Below are 27127 nucleotides of genomic sequence, written 5' to 3' on the forward strand. Positions count from 1 at the left end.
GGTTTCAGTGCTGAAGGTTCCGGGTTCAAATCTCACCCCTGCCACATTTCTCCATGTAATGTGGAGTTGCGTCAGGAAGGGCATCTGGCGTAAAACCTGTGCCAATTCAACATGCAGATCCACCTTGGATTTGCTGTGGCGACCCCGAGTGCAAACAAGGGAGCAGCCGAAGGGTCTTACTTTATCCTGTTATAGAGATTTGTTTTGGTGCAAGGAGATTATTTGATCAATTTTATGACAGAGCAGAATGAATTATTTTTAAAACATGACAGAAATTAAAAAGTGTAAAAGCCTGAGTATATGTAGTTTGTATATCCACTGTATATATTTTGAGCAATAAATGTGTGTCGGGCTGCGTTATGAATGGAGTCAGTAAGGAAAAATGTAAGAAAAATTCAAATGTGATGCAAGTGAAATGCATGTTACCATATACAGAGTGTTCACAGGGACAAATAGCACAGCCATGGAGCTGCTCTGCTTGTGCACGTAACCAAACCTGACCCAAACGCATAGTAAGCACGTGCTTTCTTTTGCTTTCGAAGCAACGGTTTTTCAACCCAGATGGTGGGATACAGCCACAGCGAGGAGACAACTAAAAAATGTCAGGGAATAAAGATGTGTTGTGGAGCTGAGAGGACAGACGAGATGTGAAAGGAGGAGAAAAATGGCTGAGCAGTGAGGCTGCAGCAGAGGAGGAGGGCCTGGTGGAAAGAAGAGTTCCACACGGCCATGACGGCCACAAAACGTACAGAGGAAGCAAGCAAATGAAGGTTAGACAGAGACAAGTGTGAAAAATACGCCACGCACAGCTCCTTCCTCCAAATCCAGTTTAATAAGCATGCATCATTCCGACTCCAAGACTCAACAAAGTGAATGTAACATGACAACGGTGGAAACATGCAGTTTGAATCAGCCACTCCTCACCCTCTTGCCTCTGTATCTCTCCAGACACTAGTCAAAACTTCTTTCCTTTCTGCCTTCCATCCTGTAAGAAACACAGTTGCAACACCACTACCAAAAAAAAAAAGAAAAAAAAAAATCACCCCACCCCACAAGCGGGGTAGAAAAAAATGTCTTTCCCACCAGGCAAAGGCCCACAATACAGGGTCAGATTACATCCGGAGATCTGTGTTAGCAAGGATCCTCCTTAGTCATTCTCTGCACCACACGGACACACAAACATACATCATGCTCCTGTGTGTGAGGCTGCAGCTTCACACACTCCCAGCCAGCCTCTTCCCTTCCCAGAACTCCCTGCTTCCCCCTTGCCGGGAGTCGTGCTGCGGCACGGCATTGAGCACGCTGCGGCAGCAGCCGCCGTCTGAAGCGTGAGGCGGCTGCCGTCGAGGCTATCTCGGCCCCTCAGTGGAGCACAGGGAAGGCATTGTTCCCAGCAAACCCTCCAGTCTGCCTCAAACCGGTTTCAGCCGGTTCCGGTCACCAAGCATAAAAGATCTGTGCTGCAGCACGGCCTCAGAAACGCTCAGACAGAAGCAGTGTGCACCACTCCCCCGCTAAAATAATTCAAACAAACTACATGCATATGTGTGATTTTAAAGGAGAAAACGCTTTACGAACAGGGGGGGTGGATTTAAAGTAGGTTGTCAACTCGAGTCACAGCTGCTAAGTGAAGCCACAATCAGACAAAGAAGAACAATAGATGCTGAGCAACACAACATGAAGGAAAAGGACAGAAGCTGCAATGTGATTAAGTTCATGTTCGATAAGGTTTGAAAAATACAAGTGATCAATAAGGGGTTGCTCATTTCCATGCCATGGCCTTTTCTCAGGTAGTCTCCCCCCGCTCCCCTGCCCAAGTGTTTTCCTTCCACACTTGGTTCTAGTCCGACTCATCGTGACACCAACATATAACTTGTTTGCATCCCCTTCTGCACTGCCTTCAAGCTTGTGACAGAAAGTCAAGGCAAAACCCCACTGCCAATCTAATGGAAGCCATCCATGCTCCTCGACCCTCCATCATGCACATCCAGCGCCTCACTCACTCACGCACACACACACACACACGCACACACAGGCACGCATGCACCGACGCATGCATGCACAAGTATTAGCATGCATGATCATGCATAGAGGGAGTAGGAAATGTGGCATACCCTTTTTTCTTCTGAGTGATATTCAGGGAGGGAAAAATGTCTTCCTGCACAGGCCTCAGCACCTGCCTCACACAGCCACGACCATGTCAGCCCCCATCCTGCTCATCCCCTCCCCTTCTTCCTTTTCCTTCCCTGGGTCAGTCCTAGGTTTAGTCCCAGTCCAGGCCTCGTTCCTTCTCAATCCCGGCCAGCACAGCCGTGCACAGATGGATGGACAGAGAAAGGGGGCAGTGTTCAGCAAGCAAATCGGGCCTTTTGTTTGTGTCGGTGCAGTGGGGTGAGGGGACTCCGGCTCTGGAGCAGCAGCTGGTGCAGAGAATGGAAAGACAGGGAGACGGAAGGAGGTGGGGAGACACGGAGGAAAAGGAAGTGAACAGGAGTGGAGAGTTTTAAAGGCAGGAATAGATCACATTTTGTCATATTTTACACTTTTGGTTATCACACAGTGGCACAATGAAGTGAAAAATGTATAAATAGGCTCGACCTAGGCCTTTAGATCCAGCTGCCTTTCTGCTTTGTGATTAAAGCAGCTATTGCGTGAAAATTCTGGTTTATTTCCCTTTTGTAGTTACATATTACTGGGGGTTCATGTTAAACATCCCCAAAACTCTATGACTGTGCATGTAGAAATTCCCCTGGTTTAAGCAAAATTTAGATGTGAAACAGCTCATGTTTGATTTCTGTAAAATATGTCACAGAAGTCCACATCTGGACCAATCAGTAACTCTGGCTGTCCAAAATGAGGCATAACTGGAAGAAGAAAAAGTTGCAGTTCCTTAACTGGAAGTTTGGTGCTGGCTTTAAAAAGGAGCAGGTTCCCATAGAAGCTCATGCTAAAATGTCCAACTTTACAGCAGAAATAAACATGAATAGAGTGGCTTTGGGCTCTATAGCTAGTTTCCCCTCCATTATAGGGGGTGATTTTTTATTTTTTTTTAATAATGGCTTAAAAATGTTAAGCCATAAAGTTATGCCTAATTAGGGTGTGGCTGCTTTGAGTGACAGCTTGTGCATTTTTCACTGTGAGCTGAGCTCCAACTCAGATATCCCCTTGTACAGACCTCGCTAGCTCTGACTGCTAGCAATTGTAGAGGACAGCGGCTGTCATTTAAGATGAGATAAGACAAGACTTTACTGATCTCACAATGGAGAAATCCACATTACGTCAGCGCTTAATAAACACAAGATGAGTGCGAGTAGAAGAAAATGTGCATCAAACAACGTGTGCAAAGATAAAGCAATAATAATAATAATAATAATAATAACAATTGTAGCAATATAATAAAATAAGAAAATGAAGTAGAAATTATATATATATATATATATATATATATATATATATATATATATATATATATATATATATATATATATATATATACATATATATATGATTGGAATTAAAAGTTAAAATTTCTGAGCATTTCATTGAAAATATCTGTAATAATATGGCTTGTTGTGCAGCTAATTGTCCAAACAGATCATCTAAGACACCCGCACTTCAGTATTTACTTTGAGTGAAATCGGCACTTTTAGTAGCTATTGGTACCGATGCTTGATGATGGTAGGTCCAATTAATCAGCAATTGCAGACCATAATTTTTTAGTACCTAAAAATATGATTTAATAAACACCTGAGCCAAAGTTAGCCTGTTAGCTTAGCTTGCTTGGTAACTCTGCGATGGGGACATGTCTGGGTGTCATTCATCCCAGTCAGGTCAAGCAAGGTCTCACCCATGCTCCACCTCTTTATTTATTTGTTGATTTATTGATTTATTGGCATTTATTGATTTGTTGTGATTTTCTGAGTAAGCGATGCTAACATGGTGACACCCAGAGCAGCAATTTATGGTCTTCAAAGCTTCAGGGTCTCTGCAGAAAACGAACATCACACAGGGTTTTTTCCTATATCTATCTATGTATGTGTGTGTGTGTGTGTGTGTGTGTATATATACACACCAATATATACAACCAAAAACTGTCATGTCCACATATGTGGATGCCAGGCCCTAGGAGGATATATATATATATATATATATACACATATATGTGTGTGTGTGTGTGTGTGTGTGTGTGTGTGTGTGTGTGTGTGTGTGTGTGTGTGTGTGTGTGTGTGTGAAAGAAAGAGTGAAAAGTAGATGCAACCTCTTCAAAAGGTGAGAGGGCGTGGCACACAATTCCTTTACATTTAAAACTACAGTAAGTAAGATTAAATAATAAGTAATAATAAAATAATTTTGCATTTATCCAAAGTGCTTTACAATGATAACTCCCATTAACCCATTCACAGACACACTCACACAATGATGACAGTGTGGTACCATGCAAAGAGCTCAACTGCACACCGTGAGTAAATTAGGGATTAAGGTCATTGCCCAAGGAACTGTAGTTATTTTGCGGTCTGATTGGGAATTGAACCAAGGATCCTCAAAAGTGGAATACAGCATTGATAACTATCTGTTTATTACTGTATTAATTACTTACAACAACTAACCAATGTGTTTTTATAGGCAAAGAATAGCCCTTCATATCTTCATGGGAGGCCCCCCCCCGATAGAGGATGCCATGTTGCACCACCTTGAGCATTTTGCAGCACACCAGGAAAGCTGTGGGAAAAGTAAAGAGGAATATATAACTGCTCCCGATAACGCTGTTTTCGAGACCCTCATTTTTGTGTAATATTGTTAGTCACAACATAAGGCAAGGGAGCATCAATCCCCATTGCCAAAGAAGCAAACCCGTGAAGGAAAACAAATTCACGAGCAGTGGCATAATGTGGTTTTGTCATTCTCTTTGGGAGTGATGACAATGGACAGGATTAGGAATGAACATATCAGAGGGACAGCTCAGGTGGGACGGTTTGGAGACAAAGTCAGAGAGGTGAGATTGAGATGGTTTAGACATGTGCAGAGGAGGAACCCAGGGTATATAGGGTGAAGGATGCTGAGGATGGAGCCACCAGGCAGGAGGAGAAGAGGGAAGCCAAAGAGGAGGTTCATGGATGTGCTGAGGGAGGACATGCAGGTGGTTGGTGTGACAGAGGACAGGGTGAGATGGAGATGGATGGTCTGCTGTGGTGTCCCCTAACGGGAGCAGCCGAAAGTGACATAATGCGACTGACAACCACTAGATGACACTACTTTAAAACATCAGGCACAAAAACAAATAATTTCCTCATCACCTCTATTTCATTTATTTAGGTATCTATGGTTTCAGAATAAACTCTCATGGGATCTGTGTCAGTAGACAAGAACAGCACATGTGCATAAATCCAACAAAACAATGAATGGAGGGACATTTTACTACAACAGATATAATATGAAACTCTACCTCACATCTGAAAACATCACTATTATACTGCTTCCATTATACATGTAGGTCACATTATTAATGTACAGACAACCCAGAAAAAAACAACAATGGCATCAAAAAGCACAATGATGGGAACCCATATGGGCAATGCACACTTCAGCATCCCATTGCCATGGTAAAAAGCTGAATAAATGAAGTATTTTCTGACCTACCTGTGAGACTGCAGAGAGGCTTTCAGCAGGGCTGGTTCTCTTTGGCCTGCTACCAGTCTTTAATAGAGCTGGCAGACCTGTCAAAGGCAGCCATGATTACTGCAGCAAGAACTGCTCATATGCAAAAGAAACATGCAGAGATTTATTCACCCAGTGCATTCACACAATGCGTTTGATGCACCGCAAGCCAGGTGAAGACATATCTTATAAAAAGAAAAGGCCTTCATGGAGGCTCGTGCCTCTCCACAGTGTGACAGATTCAGTGCAGGAAAGGAGGCTGAGGTTGCTGTGCTCCCCACCCCGAACAGACACACAGCCACATGACGTCACTTTGCCTCCATTCATGTAGCTACGAGCAGCAGAGAGGAGCTGCAGATCTCAGATTAAAGGCAGTTTTTTTAGATTTTCAGACAGCATGTTTTTGTTTTTGTCATAAGCAGTTTTTTTTATTCCAGTCATCTCTATCATTACAGTTTACCAGAATATGTGTAAAAATCTAAAATGCACATAATTTTGGCATGCTTTACATACTGCACAGTTTCAGTATTGTGTTAATTCTAACCCAAAACCTAAAAGGTTCGAAACCATTATGACACTTGTGTAAGTAAAATATGTGAGCACACTTTACCTTTAAAAATGCATAATATCTTTTAGGTAGTCTACTGTGGTTTACAATCAAGTTGAATTTCTTCAGGTTTCAGTGGTTGATAGAGTTGACTGGACCAGTCAGGGTTCACATCCATGAAGCCAACCATCACTCCCGCAATATCAGCAGTCTTCCTTTGTAGTCTGTGTGCATTTTCACAAAGCGTTTGGTTCGGTTGGTGCAGCTGCTCTCTGCGACATCCTGAGATCGATCTCCAACAAGTTGCTGTACATCACAGCCAGTCTGTGGCATCAGTCAGAGTGAGTACAGAAACTCGTAATTTTTGCCATTGAATACTGGTGTTCATCAGGGATGTGTTCTGGTTCCTCCACAGTTCAGAACTTGCATGGACTGGGTGTTTGGTATGGTTGTGGATGGTTAGGTGCCTTTGTCAGCAAGCAAATGTTTTCTGACTTTGAATTCACAGGCGATTTCTGTGATACTGTGTGTACATTTCAGAAGGGTGTGGAATCTGGGTATCAGGGTTTGTGATTGTCCTGGATCAAGACTAAGATCCAGGCATTCAGTGACTTCCACAACTTGGCTATCAGTTGTGAATCAATATACAATGGTAAATGGACTGCATTTAGGGCAGCACGGTGGCTTAGTGGTTACCACTGTTGCCTCACAGCAAGAAGGTCATGGGATCATTCCCACCTGTGGCCTTTCTGTGTGGACTTTGCATGTTCTCCTCGTGTTTGTGTGGGTTACCTCTGGGTGCTCCGGCTTCTGCCCACATCCAAAGACATGCAGCCTGCAGGTTAGGTGAAGTGGAAACTTAAAATTTACCATAGGTGTGCGTGCAGGTGTGACTGTTCTAACAGTCAAGGTTGTGATGTACTTTTAAGAGAGACTATGCCATGCCACTAGAGGGCGCAACAGTTAATATTATTTTTTTAGTCTGTGTGGCGCTCTCCTTATGGGAATTGAGCCGAGCTCCCGTCTTCATCTTTTGTCACTCGACTCACAAGTGATTTATGGATTCGTATTTGGTTTGTATAGTAAATAGCCGTATAACCTGGCATTATATGGTTATGTTTGTGTTTGTAATAAAGATGAGTATTGTGGAAACCTGGACCTGAGTGGCCGTGCATTTCCTGGCTATTGTCCTAGCCTCCAACGCTCTCAAACAACATTGACCCTAAAACAAAAAAAAAAGAATCCAGACTATCACAATGTGTTTGTCTGTCTACTATATGTGGCCCTGCGACAGACTGGCATCCTATCCAGGGTGTACCCTGCCTCACGCCCTATGACTGCTGGGATAGGCTCCAGCTCCCCCGTGACCCATAATTGGTGTAAGTGGGTATAGAAAATGAATGGATGGATGGACTGTATTTATATAGCACTTTTCCATCTATATCAGAAGCTCAAAGCGCTTTACAGTGTTGCCTTGCATTCACCCATTAACATACACACCAATGTTAGGGTGCTCACTAAACACCAGGAGCAACTTGGGTATTAAGGACCTTGCACAAGGGCCCTTAGTCATTTTCCGGTTAGATCGGGTTTTGAACCTCTGGTCTCAGGCCCACTGCATAACCACTAGACCATCACTTCCACCATTACAACAATGAAAGTGTTGAATTTATTGAAATGTGCATCCTGTGCCTTTGAAACTGAAAGATGACTGGGAAGAGGTCAGGGGACAGAAGTGTTTGGCGATGCCAACACCTTTTCTGAAGAACGCAGGCCCAAGTGTTTGGAGGCTTGATGTGCCATGTCTTACTGTATGGTTATGAGAGTTAGATACTAACTCGTGACCTAAGAAATTGATGGGATTTCTTTGGTACAAGGGGTGATTGAAAGGTTTTGAGCCTGATCCATCTTTTGCGTTCTGAGAAACCAACATTTATTGAGAATGTGTGAAATTTTGACTCACTGGGTGTAATATTGCAGACACAATATTTCAGTGAAGTGGGTAGAGGTGTGTCAGATTGGCAAAATAGACAAAGCTGGTGGGTGTGCTGTGATTCAGTATTTCAAGAAAAAGAAAACGTCTCTGCAGGAGATCCATGAGGACATGGTATTGACATTAGGGGAGGATGCCCCGTCTTATGATACAGTTAAATGCTGGTCAGCTGAATTCAAGAGGGGCAGAACATGCATGGAAGACTGAGCAACATCCAGAAGACCCAGAACTGCCACTTCGACCAGTATCATCGAGAAGATCCATGGCATGGTCCTCACTAACAGAAGAGTAAGTGAGTGTCACAAAACTAGTACCTTAGGGATTTCCCAGGAGAGAGCTCATTTAGTTCTTATGGAAGACCTGGGAATTAAAAAAAATTTCAGCATGATGGGACCCAAGGCTTCTCATGGCCGATCAGAAACGCACAATAGTCAGAGAGAAATGTCGGCTTTTTGAGGCATATACGGCTAACTTAATGTGACAATTCATGACCATGGATGAGACCTGGGTCCATCGCTTTTACCCAAAAGTCCAAGCATAAGTCAAAGCAATGGAAACATGTGGGCTCCCCCACTGAAGAAAGCCAAAGCTGTCTCGTCTGCCGAAAAGGTCATAGCCTCTGTCTTCTGGGATGCTGACGGCATCATAATGGCAGGCTGTCCCCAGAAGGGACAGACCATCAATGGGGCCTATTATGCTTCCCTTTTGTGGCAAGTGTGGGAGCAAATAAAGCAGAAGTGGCGCGGAATGCTCTGAGGAGGTGTTCTGTTTCACAAGGACCATGCTCTGGTCCACACATCAGTCATCACAGTGGCTGTCATTCATGAATGTGAATTCGAACTTGTTCTGCACCCACCCTTGATATCGCTCTTTTGGACTTCCATCAGTTTCCAAATATGAAAAGGTATCTTGCTGGATGCATATAATGATGTGATGATATCTGCAGTGCATGACTTCCTTGAACTCCAGGATAAAACCTTCTATGAGGACAGTATTAAGGCACTGCCGCAAGGCTGGAAAAAGTGTGTGAACTTACAAGGAGATTATGTTGATAAAATAAAGCATTACATTAATTAATTTGTGGTTTCATCTGGATCGGGCTCAAAACATTTCAATCACGCCTTATGCTTGATGTCTTTGAAGGACCCTTGGGTAACCACGAACTGGAAACTGGAAAGATTTTGTGTCAAACAAATCGGGAGACTCACGTGAGAGGTGTCACTTGTAGGGATGGGTATCGGGAACATTCGGGTTTTGTTAAGGAATGATTCAATCCACCGACATCAGTAACCTTTTTGCTTAACGATTCCCTTATCGGTCCTTCAGAATGGCCGTTGTTTTTGGGGGTGTTTGTCAGGAAAATTATAATTTCTCTACACTGATTATAGACCCTGCACCAGGTCTGTAATCAACTGTTTCTGCAGCGCAGCTTTGCTTTAAACCTTGAACCAATCAAAGCAGTGATTCACAGATTGAAGCAGTGCTTCGATCTGCTGCTTCATTGATTCATTGTTTTGTTTCGCTTAATTTTTCCCCGCTAAAACCCTAGAGAGCATATGTCTGTGAATAATATTTACATTTTTATGTTAAACCAACCTGTTATGGTCTACTGAAACAGTTGATAGATGTATTTTATAACTTAAAAACAAGACCGAGGCTAACACGTTAGCATGTCTATGGTGTTTTTAATGTTAAAGTTAGCATTAAGCTGTTCGCATCTCAGCACGTTTGTGTGCATTTGTTTTCTGTATAATAATTAATGGCTCACCGTTCATTGTCATAAAAGAGTCAAATTGTAATTTTTAAAAATTTATTTTTATTCATATATCAATAATAATAGCAACAACAACAATAATAGTAATAAACTTGCATTGTGAAGGAACGTCAGCTCCAACATTTTGGTCATGTGGTGTACTTCTTGCCTGTGGTGCACATGTGATTTAATGTTGTGGACCTCAGCACCTGGAAAATGCCAATGGGATGTCCTCATGTCATGTCACTGCAGCAGATAGACGGCTACTATCACACACCCAGACCTGACCTGACCTCTGACTGGGGACATTTTTTAACATCTATTTTTCCATTCATCAATACTTTTCAGGCTGTACATTCCAAATCATATTTAAGTCCAGGTTTGTAGTTCGGTAAAAATGCGATTCAAATACTGTTTACCTTCTTTCGTCAACCTTTGATTCTAAACTCTAGGATTACCAGCACACACTGTTTGCCCAGAATGATGCATTCAGTCACGTTGCTCAAACTGTTTAGTTAATTACATTTGTCTTGATTGTGCAGTATGAAGTAATTTCTTCGGTGTTTCCTGCAGGTGGTTGAGTGCTGCAATCAAACAGAACTAAAGAAGAAAAGGAGCAATGATTCAGACTCTTGTTGTATTTCAGTTGTGCATTTAGACTGCATGCTTCTGGTCTACACATTTCCATGTTTTGTGTTCATGTATAATCCTACCTGGTACCGCCGCTTGACCACGTGGCGACTGGTTGTGTATTGTAAGTCAGAATGATGCGTTGTGGACAGAAGCAGTAGCGTGCACAGCTAACCTAAAAGTTAGCTAACTGTGATGAGGCTAAATGGCTAAAACATTAAACTGAAACTACCAGTACCTAACCATTAATGCTAACTTTTGTTACATGAATTTAACATTGGCTTGGTTTTGTTGCAGGGGGAGCTCTAAAACCACGAGAAACAAACCGAAATTGCTGAAACCTTAAATAATTAAATGAACAAATTACCCTGTGTGCTGCTATACAATGCTGCTGGAACCTCAATTTCCCTGAGGAAGTCTCCCCAAGGGATTAATAAAGTTCTATCTAATCTAATTGAAATTAAACAATAGTTTGTAGTCAACATACTTTTTTATCAACAGCACAAAAAGTATGAAAGGAGTAAATATTACAGAATAAATACATGGAAAATTATTTTAATAATCTAACTGATTTACTGTGTCTCCAAACTCAGCCACACAGGGTGTGCAGACAGTACAAGGCCGGATAAATGAGTAGGGTTGTGTCAACAAGGGAAACCGGCATAAAACCAGAGGTGTCAAATCCTGCTTCAGAAAGTAAAAACCCTTCCATGTGTTGCTTCTACCTGTGCACCTAAAAGAGGTGAGCTCAATAATTAGCTCATCCACCTGCCTGAAGAGCAGAACTAATTACAATCAGCTGGTTTATTGGGAAGATGGAACAAATATGTGACTGGACTTTGGATTTGACACCTCTGCATAAACCAAGCCAAAATAAAGACATAGAGAACGAATTGAATTTCCATACTGGATCAGTCGAGGCCTGGGTTCACAAGGACCGCCACCACTGGCGTCATTGCCCAATAGGTTGCCGGTGGAAATTGGGCTACTGCTGGGTGAAGAAGAAAAAGAGGAGGAAAACATGTCCAGAGACAGTGAGAAAAGAGGAAAATTAGAAGGGTGGAAGTGAGAGCCAGAACTTTGAATGTTGGAAGTATGACTGGTAAAGGGAGAGAGCTGGCTGACATGATGGAGAGCAGAAAAGTAGACATGTTGTGTGTGCAAGATACCAAGTGGAAGGGAAGTAAGAGCAGGAGCATAGGTGGTGGGTTCAGGTTATTTTGTCATGGTGTTGATAGGAAGAGAAATAGTCTTGGGGTCATTTTAAAGGAAGAGCATGTTAAGAGTGTTGGAGGTTAAGCGAGTGTCTGACAGGGTGATGAGTATGAAGTTGGAAATTGAAGGGGTGATGATGAATATCATCAGTGCATATGCCCCACAGGTAGGTTGTGAGATGAAGGAGAAAGAAGTTTCGTGGACTGACTTAGTTGAGGTGGTGGAGAATGTGCCCAAGCATGAAAGAGTGGTGATAGGAGTGGACTTCAGTGGGCATGTTGGTGAAGGGAACAGAGGTGACGAGGAAGTAATGTGTAGATATGGTCTCAAGGACAGGAATGTGGAAGGGCAGATCGTAGTTGATAATGCAAAAAAGGATGGAAATGCCTGTGGTAAACAGTGTTGTGGAAAGTAACTTTGACAAGTTACTTTTTTAGTTACTTTTTTAGTTGCTTTATACAGGTGCTTTATGCAGTTACTTCATTAGAAGCTTTATGCAATTACTTTATTAGAATCTGCAGAAAACTTGCAACTAATAAGTAATGTAACTAATAAGGTAACGAGTAATCTAACTTGGTTACTTGTAAGATTGAGCAATTAGAAAAGTAACTAATCAGCAAAGTAACTAATAGTTACTTTTCTGAGTACTAAATCTTAAAAATAACCAAATTAGATTATGAGTAACTTTATTAATTACATTCAGCAGCTGCCGACAAGGTGTCCGCAGCTGCTAATGAAGTAAATATAAGAAGTAACCGTAAAATATAACTGTATAGATTAACTAATGAAGTAACTTTTCAAAGTTACTTTCCCCAACACTGGTGATAAATACCTACTTTAGGAAAAGGGAGGAGCACAGGGTGACATAAGAGTGGAGGAAGGTGCACACAGGTGGACACACACATTCTTTGTAGGACATGAAAGGTAAAAGAAATAGGAGACTATAAGGTGGTGGCAGGGGGGAGTCTAGCTAGACAGCATAGGATGGTGGTCTGTTGGATAACTAGAGGTGAAGAAGAGGAAGAGAGTTGGCGCTCAAACAAGGATCAGATGGTGGAAGCTGAAGGACTGTTATGACTGTTGTGTGAAATTCAGTGAGCAGGTCAGACAGGTACTGGATGGAAGGGAAACAATTTTGCACAACTGGAAAAGTACTGCAGATGTGGTGAGGGAGACAGCCAGGAATGTACTGAGTATGACATCTGGACAGTGGAAGGAAGACCAGGAGACTTGGTGGTGGAATGAAGATGTTCAGGAAAGCACAAGGACAAACTTGGCAAAAAAGAACTGAGAGAGTCATAGAAATGAAAAAAAAAAGTAGACAGCAGTACAAGGAGATGCAGCATAAGGCAAAAAGAAAAGTGACAAAAGCTAAGGAAAAGACATACAGTGTTCAGAATAATAGTAGTGCTATGTGACTAAAAAGATTAATCCAGGTTTTGAGTATATTTCTTATTGTTACATGGGAAACAAGGTACCAGTAGATTCAGTAGATTCTCACAAATCCAACAAGACCAAGCATTCATGATATGCACACTCTTAAGGCTATGAAATTGGGCTATTAGTAAAAAAAAAGTAGAAAAGGGGGTGTTCACAATAATAGTAGCATCTGCTGTTGACGCTACAAACTCAAAACTATTATGTTCAAACTGCTTTTTTAGCAATCCTGTGAATCACTAAACTAGTATTTAGTTGTATAACCACAGTTTTCCATGATTTCTTCACATCTGCGAGGCATGGAGTCAACCAACTTGTGGGCACCTTTCAGCTGTTACTCCACTCCAGATTCTTAACAACATTCCACAATTCATTCACATTTCTTGGTTTTGCTTCAGAAACAGCTTTTTTGATGTCACCCCACAAGTTCTCAATTGGATTTAGGTCCGGGGATTGGGCAGGCCACTCCAAAACATTAATTTTGTTGGTTTGGAACCAATATTTTGCTCTGTTACTAGTGTGCTTGGGGTCATTGTCTTGTTGAAACACCCATTTCAAGGGCATGTCCTCTTCAGCATAAGGCAACTCTCATTAGTCCACAAAATATTCCTCCATTTCTCTTTAGGCCAGTTGATGTGTTCTTTGGCAAATTGTAACCTCTTCTGCACGTCTTTTATTTAACAGAGGGACTTTGCGGGTGATTCTTGCACATAAATTAGTTTCACACAGGCATCTTCTAACTGTCACAGCACATGCAGGTAACTCCAGACTGTCTTTGATCATCCTGGAGCTGATCAATAGGTGAGCCTTTGCCATTCTGGTTATTCTTCTATCCATTCTGATGGTTGTTTTCCATTTTATTCCATGCATCTCTGTTTTTTTTTGTCTTTTTGTTTTTTGTTTTTTTTTGGAGATCATTGTAGATGAACAGCCTATAAGTTTTTGCACCTGCGTATAAGTTTTCCCCTTTCCAATCAACTTTTTAATCAAACTACACTGTTCTTCTGAGCAATGTCTTGAATGTCCCATTTTCCTCAGTCTTTCAAAGAGAAAAGCATGTTCAACAGGTGCTGGCTTCATCCTTAAATAGGGGACACACAGCTGTTTGTTCCACAAAAATTGACAAACTCACTGACTGAATGCCACACTACTATTATTGTGAACACCCCCTTTACTACTTTTTTTTTTTTTTTTACCAATAGCCCAATTTCATAGCCTTAAGAGTGTGCATATCATGAATACTTGGTCTTGTTGGATTTGTGAGAATCTACTGAATCTACTGGTACCTTGTTTCCCATGTAACAATAAGAAATATACTCAAAACCTGGATTAATCTTTTTAGTCACATAGCACTACTATTATTCTGAACACTACTGTATATGGAACTGTACATGAAGTCAAACAGTAAGGAAGGGGAAAAGGACTTGTATCGATTGGCCAGACAAAGCGACAGAGCTGGAAAGGATCTGCAACATGTTAGGGTGATAAAGGATACATATGATAATGTGCTGACAAGTGAAGAGACTGTGTTGAGAAGGTGGAGGGAATATTTTGAGGAGCTCATGAATGAAGTAATTGCAGAGAGACTATTTTTTCTGTCATTTACTTTTCTCCCTGTCATGTGGAGAGAGTAATTCAGGAAGTGAAAGAGATTAGTAAGGATGAAGTGACAACAGCTATGAAGAGGATGAAGAACGGAAAGGCAGTTGGTCCAGATGACATTCCACTGGTGTATGGAAATGTTTAGGAGAGATTGCAGTGGAATTTCTACTCAGATTGTTTAATAAAATCTTGGAAAGTGAACAGATGCCTAAGGAGTGGAGATGAAGTGTGCTGGTTCCTATTTTTAAGAACAAGGATAATGTGCAGAGCTGGAGTAACTACAGAAGCATTTAGATGATCAGATATAGCATAAAGTTATGGGAAAGAGGAGTAGAAGCTAGGATAAGGAAACTGGTGAAGATCTTTGAGCAGTCATATGGTTTCATGCCAAGAAAGAGCACCACAGATGCAATGTTTGCTCTGAGAGTACTGATGGAGGAGTAGAGAGAAGGCCAGAAGGAGTTACATTGTGTGTTTGTGGATTAAGAGAAAGCTTATGACAGGGTGCCAAGAGAAGAGTTAGGATATTGTATGAGCAAGGCTGCAGTGGCTGAGAAGTATGTGAGGGTAGTGCAGTAGGAATGACAGATTCATTCAAGGTGGAGGTGGGTTTACACCAAGGATCAGCCCTGGTCTTAGTGATGTTTGCAGATGATAATGTGATCTGTAGTGAGAGTACAGAGCAGGTTGAGTCTAGCCTGGAGAAGTGGAGCTATGCCCTGGAGAGCAGGGGAATAAAAGTTAGTAGGAGCAAGACTGAGTATGTATGTGAATGAGAGGGAGCCCAGTGGAATAGTGCGGTTACAAGGAGTAGAAGTGGTAAAAGTAGATGAGTTTAAATACTTGGGGTCAACTGTCCAAGGTAATGGACAGTGTGGTAGAGAGGTGAAGAAGAGAGTGTAGGCAGGGTGGAGTGGATGGAGAAAGGTGGCAGGAGTGATTTGTGATCGAAGAATATCTGCAAGAGTGAAGGGTAAAGTTTACAAGACAGCTGAAGATATTACGATTCTCTTTGGGAGTGACGAAAATGGACAGGATTAGGAATGAACATATCAGAAGGACAACTCAGGAGGGACGGTTTGGAGACAGAAAGGCAAGGTTGAGATGGTTTGGACATGTGCAGAAGAGGGCCCCAGGGTATGTAGGGAGAAGGATGCTGAGGATGGAGCCACCAGGCAGGAGGAGAAGAGGGAGACCAAAGAGGAGGTTTATGGATGTGCTGAGGGAGGACATGCAGGTGGTTGATGTGACAGAGGAAGATACAGAGGACAGGGTGAGATGGAAATGATTGATCTGCTGTGGTGACCCGTAAAGGGAGCAGCTGAATGAAGAAGGAGACCATTCTGAATTGGTCTCCTACTTCTCCATCTCCTCACGGTGATGCTTCTTGCCTTCTCATAATTGCCGATTTTGCTTCTTGGATTAGTGTATCAGCTCCAACAGGAACAAACGTATGATTTTATGGTTTACAAACATTTTGATGATTAAAAAGCTTTCAGTTAAAAACAGCTAACTTAATGTTAACAGAACTAAATTTAGTGGTAGCCAATTGCTAAATGGTAAATGGACTACATTTATATAGCGCCTTTCCAACTGCATCAGACGCTCAAAGTGCTTTAAAATAATACGATGTCAGGGGTGAATGTGCTCCAATAATGATTTTCAAAGATAGCCGAAAAGCTAATCTGGTCATGAAAAGTTAGCTTCGCTAACGAGCTGATTAGTTTGAACTGCCCCCACCAGTGGTTCGAGTTCACATTCTAATATCCCGTGTTCATACTGTAGGAAATGACCTTTTCAAAGCAGAATGCTACACGTGTGTGCAGGGACAAGTGGACTTCTTATCTGTCTGAATCCAGCTTCTTTCTCCAACAATCTCTGAGTCAATACTGACATGAAAGGGATCACTCATCTGAGAGAGTCACAATGTGTCCTTACTTCACTGTTTGAGGACAGTTTAATTCACAACAACAAGCAGGCATATGCTCCATTGTCCACTTGTCGTAAATGAGCACGATTTTTTGTCTTCATAGTCATTATCGTTCTTTCCGTAGCAGTCACTGTTGATTCTTGCATTATTCCCTCTTTTTGAAAACAGCTGGAAAAATACTGAGCATGGCTGAGCTCTCTTTGATAGCACGGTGATCTGTTTTATTCATTCAACTTTATTGGGAATACATGCGTGAGTGACAGAAGTGCTGCAACCTCGGGGGCTGTAAATGTGGAGGGCCCCACAGTTTCCTAACAGGAGATGGACCTTAATCTGCAAATATACCGAACCGCTGTCTTTGATCTAATCCATATCAATATTTGCTGCTATGATAAGACACTGGGTAGACCATTACTATTACTGTAATAGTTACCTCCACCAGCAAAGTGGAGCGGAGGATATGTTTTCACCCCTGTTTGTTTGTGAACAGCTTGGAGCCAACAATTTTTCATATATCATTATGGTATTTTTACTGCAGATTCATATCCTGATAGGAAAGAACTGATTACATTTCAAGGCCATGGGTCAGAGGTCAAAGTCAAGAAAATTCATAACACTGTCAAAAAAAAAAAAAAAAAAAAAAAAAAATCATATTTGAGAGCATTATGCAGGATGGTATCTTTTATCGCCTGACAACATTTGATCCAGATCTGATCCAGATTGTGGATTTTGTGGACATTTGAATTTAATACTGAGAAGCCCATTTGGTGTATATTTTGCATTATATCTAAATCAAAAGTGCCTCAGTCACATTAATCTTTCTGTTATGGATTAATCTACACCACCAAAACTGGATGGAGGTTCCAATTTTATGCATGTTTGTCTTAAAGTTATCAGATGAAAACAAAGTGCCAAAAGCAAATACAAATTGTGAGTAGCAGAGATAACCAATGTTATGTGAAAATTATCTGAAAAGAATCCAGAAACTGAAAAGTGCATGAACTAAATATATACTCCTGACATTTGATCACATCTAATTTATCTTATGAGAAGCCACTTCAAACAAGACTTTGACCTTGAATTTTTTTCCAAGGTATAATTTTGTGGAATTGGAAACGCAGCACAGTGTCTTAGTGGTTAGCATTGTTACCTCGCAGCGAGAAGGTCGTGGGTTCAATTCCCATGGCCTTTCTGTGTGGAGTTTGCATGTTCTCCCCGTGTTTGCGTGGGTTTCCTCCGGGTGCTCCGGTTTCCTCCCACATCCAAAAACATGCGGGTTAGGTGGATTGGAATCTTTAAAATTGTCCTTAGGTGTGTGTGTGTGCGTGTGTCTGTGTTTGTTTGTTTGTTTGTGGCCCTGCGACAGACTGGCATCCTGTCCTGGGTGTACCCCGCCTCGTGCCCTATGACTGCTGGGATAGGCTCCAGCCCCCCGCGACCCTTAATTGGACTAAGTGGTAGAAGATGAATGAATGAATGAAAAAATGTTGGTGGAGGGTGGCGCTCTACACTCTAAGAAATGAAACACAAGGGTTGTAAATGCAAAAAAAATACTATTATTTTCAATATACTTGGAATTGTTGATTTTAGGGATTTAAGTAATAATGTTTCATTTGATTTAATTAATTTCAACTACAATATTGTTTTGCACTCAATTGACAGTTATGTGGAAAAAGTTATCTTAACTTTATCAATTAAATTCAACATTTTATTTCTTAGAGTGTAGTATTGTAATATTATTACTGTGAGTATTGCAGCATTAAAAGGTCTTACTATCTTTGGCAATCACAGTTTAGTCCTGTATGAATTACATCAGGCACCAGGACAACGGTCCATTACCGTTTGTATATCTGTTGATCTGATGAAATTTGTTGGACAGGTACATACAGCAGGACTTAGATCAAAGAAGAGTTGATAAAATCCTGGAAGAAATCTGTGGTGGATCTTTGCATGATCCTGCATTTGATCATGATCCTGATTACAGCGACCCTTATTAGAAGATCAATGGAATCTGGATCAAAGATTTCAGTATCAGAATCAGAGATATCTTGCAGATGGAAACACAGACAAAGATAAACAAAAGAAACTTGAGTGACTACACAAGAAGGAGACAAGTGAGGGAAGCCACCAAGGCACACATGCCAACACTCAAAGAGTTATAGGCTTCTGTGATTGGCAAAAATGGGCATAGTCCAACTTTTGTCTGTTGCATCATCAGTTCTATAGCTTCATGGTGGAGCAGAACAAAGAACGATATTAATCCATTAAAACAGATCAAATCTAGGCTCAATTTGGTGAATGGTAAAAGGTAAAAGTGCTGATTTGCTGTACATTCTAGAGGTGGGCGGATCGTTCCTAATATCGGTAATATCGATACCAACGCTGGTATTGATATTGAACGATCCTTGTGTAAAAAGATTGATACTCAAGCTTTTTTTGGTCTAAGCTGCACACGCAGATTCATCAAAGTCTGCTCTCTGTCTGTAAGAGCAGCGCTACACTGTGTCACACAACACGGAGCAGCGCACCCTTGTATTGTGGTTTGTCAGCCCTCTACCTCAGGAGATTTTGTTTTAAGTTGTGTTGAGTGATATTTTTTTAAACAAAAATGTTGTTTGTGATAATAAAGTATTTTGTTGTCATGTACAATGTTTGGCGAAATTCTATCCTAGGTCTTTTGGATCCTTTGGATCTATGAAGCTTAAATATGAAAAAGTATCAGTATTGATATCGATGATACTGGGCCTGTATTTACTTGGTATCAGAGCAATACCAAAATTCCCAGTATCGCCCACCTCTAGTACATTCCTCAGAGCATGCCAACAACTGTGCGCTGCACACATTTTGCATCTTTATTTTGTCTCACTGCATAAAAGCAATTATTTTGTTCAACTGACTTTTTGTTCCTGAAGATATTTAAAAATTTTGCCCTTAAAATCAGGTCTACCAATAATTCTGACCAGGCCTGTGTAACTAATATAGGTACAGTATCTGGTGTGTGCGCTTATTGTTCACAGTTGACCCTACAATCCAGGACCATGAGGGTCTTCATGCTGCCCTGCACACGTGAAAAAACGAGCAAATAAAGGACTTGTTGAAACAGACGTAATTACACCAACGTCCTCCCAACATTTATGAAATGACGCTCAGACCTTGTGCGCTCTGGTCATGTGGACAAACAACACTGAGCAATAAATTACCAGACAAACTGTCAGCATTGTGTTACATGCAGCTCATACACAGTGCAGCAAGCATCAGCATCAAGAACTATAATAATCAAGAACATTTTTTTTAAAGAAAAAGCTTAACTTTTTCCACTTTTCCATGTTAAACAAAGCTGCTTAACCGCAAACAAAAAATTTAGATTGAACTGAAATTTCTGCCTCAACATGGGAGGACCATGTGTGTGTTATTTGCATGTTTGCATATTTGCAAGCATGTTCCACTCCTCACAGAGTGCACCGGCCATCGCTGGCAAAACGTACCAGCACAGCAGACACTGGGCTGTAGGTAAGACAAACCACTCATTATTTACACACACACACACACACACACACACACACACACACACACACACACACACACACACACACACACACACACACACACACACACACACACACACACACACACACACACACACACACACACACACACACACATATATATATATATATTTCAAATGACTGAAATGCATCATATTCTCTGTATTTTCTGTAAAGATTTCAAAACATTCTCTAATGTTTAAGTAATTATTGATTAAATTCATTCATTACTTTTATGTTATAATATCAATATCATTTTGTTTTTATTTTCTGGTGGACAAATGAGGACTGAAATATTAAACAGAATCAAATAAAATCAGGTGGTCTTGCAGTAATTTGGTGCTTTTCCTCCCATGAAGTTACAGTGTGATTATCAGTGGACTTTTTTTTGCATCCTCATGATTGCAGGACATTTGATGGGGAAGAAGAACATTGACAGCCCGCCTGGACTTCAGGACTTTGTCATCGGCTCACAAACCGCTGCTGAACTCGCACTGCTGATGCAATCTGAGCATCTGATGGAGGCGAATAAAGCAAAACAGAAGTTTTTGCTCCACAGCAGGTGGAGAGGAGATGACAGGAACGAACACCTCAGAGAGGTCAGTTTGTGGATTTGACCTACAGTTACTGACTGGACCTTTTCTTTTCTCATTTACACCAAAAATCATTTGTTTTGAGATGATCTCGACTTAAATCTCATTTTTCTGGCTTTATTTTAGATGGCAGACCTCAGGCAACTGCAGGAAAACATCTCTACCTGAATGCAATGAACATCTCACAGCACATCTTTCTCGTAAGATGGAATATTCAATTAAGTTTGATCACGCAACAGTTCCTTGATTTTGCAATTTTAAAAAAGTCTAGAGTTGTTGTATGAATGAAACCTGTGATAACTGAACTCTGATTGTCTAATCATGTGTTACTCAGATTTATTTGATTTTATCATTTTGGACTCACTTTGACAACTTCACTTGACAGTAGCTAATTTGGACCACAAGATGGCGCTCAAGCACAAAAAAGCAGTAATTTACCAATAAAATGCAAAGCATTGTAAAAATAATAATAAATTCTGACATCCCTTTAGAAGCCTTAAAAAAATAATTTTCCACTTTTAAACGGCTTTAATTTAATGACTGTCGTAACATTTTTGGTACACTCTATAAAATTAAAAGAAAATTGAATATTATTCATATGTTGCATTAACAAATATGCATTGTGTAAATTTATTTTCACCTCTAAAGTTACGATCTATCCAAAGTGACTGCTTTTAACACACATACACACACGATTCTGTTTGTTTCTGACTGTCGTGGGATTGACAAGCATCACTTCAGAGCTGAAACGATTTGATAAATTAATTAGTTGAGTTAAAGTTACCAGATAATTCATTTCATTAATCAGTTAAATAATTAATTCTTTATGTCTGTCTTGATAATTGTCTCTGACTTATGTAAGTGTGAATGAAAAGGTTTGAACACAAAATGTTGAGGTCTGATAGACTTTAGGTAATTTCTGAGTAATTCATTGATTAAATAAAAGTATTTTACAGATTAAGAGTTAACTGGAAAATTGTTAGCTGCAGTCATTTATCACCTTTCTTTTCTGTTGTGTCGAAAATCTGTCCAGTTTGTGTTGTTTGTATGATTTTTGTGTCTGAATAAACCCTGTTGCATTGACTTGTGTCACGTTATTTGTCGATATGAACATCAATCAATCAATTTTATTTATATAGCGCCAAATCACAACAAACAGTTGCCCCAAGGCGCTTTATATTGTAAGGCAAGGCCATACAATAATTATGTAAAACCCCAATGGTCAAAACGACCCCCTGTGAGCAAGCACTTGGCTACAGTGGGAAGGAAAAACTCCCTTTTAACAGGAAGAAACCTCCAGCAGAACCAGGCTCAGGGAGGGGCAGTCTTCTGACCCTGAACCATCCCTTAGTTATGCTGCTATAGACGTAGACTGCTGGGGGGTTCCCATGATGCACTGTTTCTTTCTCTTTTTGCTCTGTATGCACCACTCTGCATTTATTCATTAGTGATCGATCTCTGCTCCCCTCCACAGCATGTCTTTTTCTTGGTTCTCTCCCTCAGCCCCAACCAGTCCCAGCAGAAGACTGCCCCTCCCTGAGCCTGGTTCTGCTGGAGGTTTCTTCCTGTTAAAAGGGAGTTTTTCCTTCCCACTGTAGCCAAGTGCTTGCTCACAGGGGGTCGTTTTGACCGTTGGGGTTTTACATAATTATTGTATGGCCTTGCCTTACAATATAAAGCGCCTTGGGGCAACTGTTTGTTGTGATTTGGCGCTATATAAAAAAATTGATTGATTGAATTGATTGATTCTGCTGGGACTGGTTGGGGCTGAGGGAGAGAACCAGGAAAAAGACATGCTGTGGAGGGGAGCAGAGATCGATCACTAATGATTAAATGCAGAGTGGTGCATACAGAGCAAAAAGAGAAAGAAACAGTGCATCATGGGAACCCCCCAGCAGTCTACGTCTATAGCAGCATAACTAAGGGATGGTTCAGGGTCACCTGATCCAGCCCTAACTATAAGCTTTAGCAAAAAGGAAAGTTTTAAGCCTAATCTTAAAAGTAGAGAGGGTGTCTGTCTCCCTGATCTGAATTGGGAGCTGGTTCCACAGGAGAGGAGTCTGAAAGCTGAAGGCTCTGCCTCCCATTCTACTCTTACAAACCCTAGGAACTACAAGTAAGCCTGCAGTCTGAGAGCGAAGCGCTCTATTGGGGTGATATGGTACTACGAGGTCCCTAAGATAAGATGGGACCTGATTATTCAAAACCTTATAAGTAAGAAGAAGAATTTTAAATTCTATTCTAGAATTAACAGGAAGCCAATGAAGAGAGGCCAATATGGGTGAGATATGCTCTCTCCTTCTAGTCCCCGTCAGTACTCTAGCTGCAGCATTTTGAATTAACTGAAGGCTTTTTAGGGAACTTTTAGGACAACATGACGTATTCATTTTCTTATGCTTCATGCCTCTGCAATATAAAATCAAGTTTTATGGGTGAACACGTTCAAATCATGTAGTTTTAACATAATATGCAACAACTTGAAAGTAAAATGTGTTAACTTAGCCAGAAACAATTTTGCTGAGTGACCTCAATGTAAATTTGTTGGATTAACATGATGTTACTTAATTATCATGGTTCAGGCCAACTAGATTTGTAAGGGTAAAAAAAAAGAAAAAAAGTAAGTCCCTTTGGCTGTTCCCTTGTTTTCAGGTTGTGGTTCCATTTCCCCACTGGAATTTGTACTGATCGGGAAGAATTTTTCGAGAGATAGTGAGATATCTTTGCTGAGCTTCTGCATCTACTTCACATACGTTAAAACATCCAACAGTTTTTTCAGTTTTGAGAATTATTGACAGTGTTACGGTTTCAATGCTAACAACAAAAGCACACTTGATCATTCGCTGCATTGTGAGTTTGAAATGGTAGAAACACTCAAAACAACTACTTAGGAAATAAGGATACTGGAGCATTCAACAATAACATTTAAAATGCAGGATGACTCAACAGCACGGTGGATTAGTGGTTAGCACTGGTGCCTCACAGCAAGAAGGTCGTGGGATCGATTCCCGGCCTTTCTGTGTGGAGTTTGCATGTTCTCCCTGTGTCAGCGTGGGTTTCTTCCAGGCACTCCGGTTTCCTCCCACAATCAAAATCATGCTTATTTAGGGTTTTCTTATTTCTTTCCCCGTGACGAAGGCAGCGTCTCTAAATCCAGAGTTGGTCCCCGGGTGCCGGACTGTGACTGCCCACTGCTCCTGTGGTTGGATTGTGTCTAACTGTAATTAGGACGGGTTAAATCCAGAGGACAAGTTTTGTTGCATGTATATATGTGCACTGACAATAACATTTCTATTCCATTCAGCTTCAGAAAAAGAACTGATGTTCTGAAGCACCATGATGGGGACATCGAGAGAACAGTGTCAGTTTATTTCAACACCCAAAACTGCAAATACTTTTTAGATGTAATGCTTAAGAAAAAGATCTTGGTTGATATAACTCTATTGGCTTGTTTGGGGATCGCGCAGGGGGGGTGGGGGGTGGGGGGGTAGGGGTGGTATCAGTGTCTTAAATGATCCAATTGCTTCAATTACGAAAAACATTTATTAAACAGTTGAAACTCAGAATGACTGGACAGAGCTTCAGGAAAAAGAAAAAAATCAGTATTATCAAACATCAGGATGGTGAAATCCAGCGAACAGTGTGAATTTATTCATACAAACACACACACACACACACACATATATACACACACACACGCACACTGCTGACAACTTCAGCAAAAAAATGTTTTTTTTTTTTTTAAAGCATGGGGTGGTGACGTCTAGTTCAGAAAATGATCATTTCAAAATACTTAAAAACAAAATAATTGTTTCAGCCAATCCATGCATCCATTTTCTATACCCGCTTACTCCTGGAGCCTATACCAGCAGTCATAGGGCATGAGGCGGGGTACACCCTGGACAGGACGCGTAACAGGGTCACATAGTGACAAACAAACACATTCACACCCGCACGCACACCTACAGACAATTTTTTTAAAGTTTCTAATCAGCCTAATCTGCATGTCTTTGGATGTGGGAGGAATCCGGAGCAGCTGGAGAGAACCCACACAAACACCGGGAGAACATGCAAATGCCACACAGAAAGGGTGTTTCAGCTGGGGAGGTGATGGTCTAGTTAGTAGTTAACGCGTTGGGCTTGAGACCAGAGGATCCTCGGTTCAAATCCCAGTCTGACTGAAAAATCCCTAAAGACCCTTGGGCAAGGTCCTTAATCCCCTAGTTGCTCCTGGTGTGTAGTGAGTGCCTTGGTGAATGTGAGGCATTATTGTAAAGTGCTTTGAGCATCTGATGCAAATGGAAAAGCACTGTATAAATGCAGTCCATTTACCATTTAATATGAAACACTCAAAATCACTAAGTAATTCATTGTTTTTAAACACTCAAAACAGTGAAGAAAAAGATGCACTATTTTGAAGCACTTGAAATGCAAATTGATCCATATTATTAAAGCCATTTTTTCACCTTGACTTGATTTATCAAATACAATATTTTTAAGTTTATTTATGTGGCATTTACACTTTAAGTTGTACAATATAATGCTATTTTTAACAGTACGGTTGCGACATCTAGTGGCCGGTGCCCCCCTGACATAAATTCCTGGCCACGCCCCTGAGCCGTCGACGTGTTTGATGAGACGGACACGCTGATGACGTGTGCGGGCTGAGCGCAGGAGGAAGGGTCATGTGACACAAAAGAACCAGTTTAGCTCCACACGTGTTTGAGTGAAGCCAGAAGAAAGTTTTCTCTCATTTGTCACGGATGACTGGTGAACAATAGAGGTCCGGACCACTTTCACCTCTTCATTAGGAGTCTAATCCCCCCAAAAAACCAATGGGATAAAGTTTACAGGAATTAATGAAGAGGAAAGAACAAAGTAATTCTGGAAAACACACACAGGAAGTTCTGAGTGCAACAGCTTTATGACGCACAATAACATCTTAATTTTACTTCTCAAAGCAGAAAATCAGAACCTTAAGGTGCCCATTAACAGCTTATTTTTTAAAGTCATACGCTTCTTCACAAATTCCATTTCATCTAAAGTTAGTTGCAAACTATACATTTTTTATATCAACTTATTAAAAAAATAGGGGTTACAAGATACATTTCAATTTATCAGCGACCAAAATAACTGCCTCTATAAACAGAAGATTCCAAAAAGGAAATGATGGAATAACTTAAAAGCATCTGAATGACCATTTTTCAAAATTCGAGTTCTTGCATTGTAATAAATATCTGTTTAATTTCCAGTACTCTACAGCTAGAGTTACCAGTAACATAATGTAAACTACAATGGAAATTTGTTACAGTGTGTTTAAGAGTAGAAAAAAAAAAAAAAAACCTAGAATAATTTAAATCTTCTGGAGCACATCTTAATTTCATTTCAGTTTATTTATATTATTATATTATTTAGCTGTTTTTAGTTCCAGGCTTTAGTGGTTCTAAAGGTCCACCAGAACCTATTGAGTTGGAGGTATGAGATACAAATGTGACATCATCCACCTTTGAGAGAGGACTCCATTACCATGATCTGAGAGACTGTAGATAAGAGGAAGCCATTAATCCAAAATTGACATAAAAAAGAGCCCCAGCCATTTTCCTGCTGATCAAACAAGTATTTGAACATTGTCAAGCTTTTCTCAGTCAATTTTGGATTATGGGTTCCACCATAAGCAATTTAGGTCATGGTGATGGAGTATGCTCTTTTTCAGCAGTGGACTGTGTCACATATGATGGTTCCAACTCCATCAGTTCTTCTAGTTAATTCCTCAGCATCAATTTGAGCTGCCTTCCTCAGTGACGTACATAAAGTCTGTATGGTCCCAAGCTACTAACTGTATTTCTTAGCAATAGATTCCATAGTTTCTAGTCAAGGAGCATGCGCTAGTGCCACACAATTCCACATCCATCACACTAAGGAACTGCCATGGAACCTGGGTGATTTCCATCCAGGCCTACAGCTGATTCCCACCTCTTTAAAGTATCTCCATTGAAATGTGTGTCACTGAGATACCTGCATACCTAAGTAAACATTTGTCAAAGCCATTCCAGTGGTACCCAGAGCCTTCTGAAAAGTCCTGATACTAAAGAAGTCCAGTCTTTTACTTTCGGTCACTAAGGTCTCCAAACCATAGAGTAAGACAAAGTACCAGAACCTGGAAGACTCAGATTTTCAGCAAATATAGTGGCATCACCAAACACCTCTGTCCGCTGACCTCATGACTCCAT

The 27127-nt window shown here is 40.9% G+C and overlaps 1 protein-coding gene across 1 annotated transcript in view; it reads right to left on the bottom strand.

The window, feature by feature from the left end:
- LOC117530063 (zinc finger protein 532-like) overlaps positions 1-5886 on the bottom strand; it is a 25910-nt gene extending 20024 nt beyond the window's left edge. The window contains 2 exon segments of the mRNA XM_034192996.1: positions 2115-2420; positions 5638-5886. The gene's annotated coding sequence lies outside the window, so the exon portion shown is untranslated.
- Between the last annotated feature and the right edge of the window lie 21241 nt (positions 5887-27127).

The sequence above is a fragment of the Thalassophryne amazonica genome, chromosome 17 (assembly GCF_902500255.1).
Source record: "Thalassophryne amazonica chromosome 17, fThaAma1.1, whole genome shotgun sequence".
In the NCBI taxonomy this organism is placed as follows: Eukaryota; Metazoa; Chordata; class Actinopteri; order Batrachoidiformes; family Batrachoididae; genus Thalassophryne; species Thalassophryne amazonica.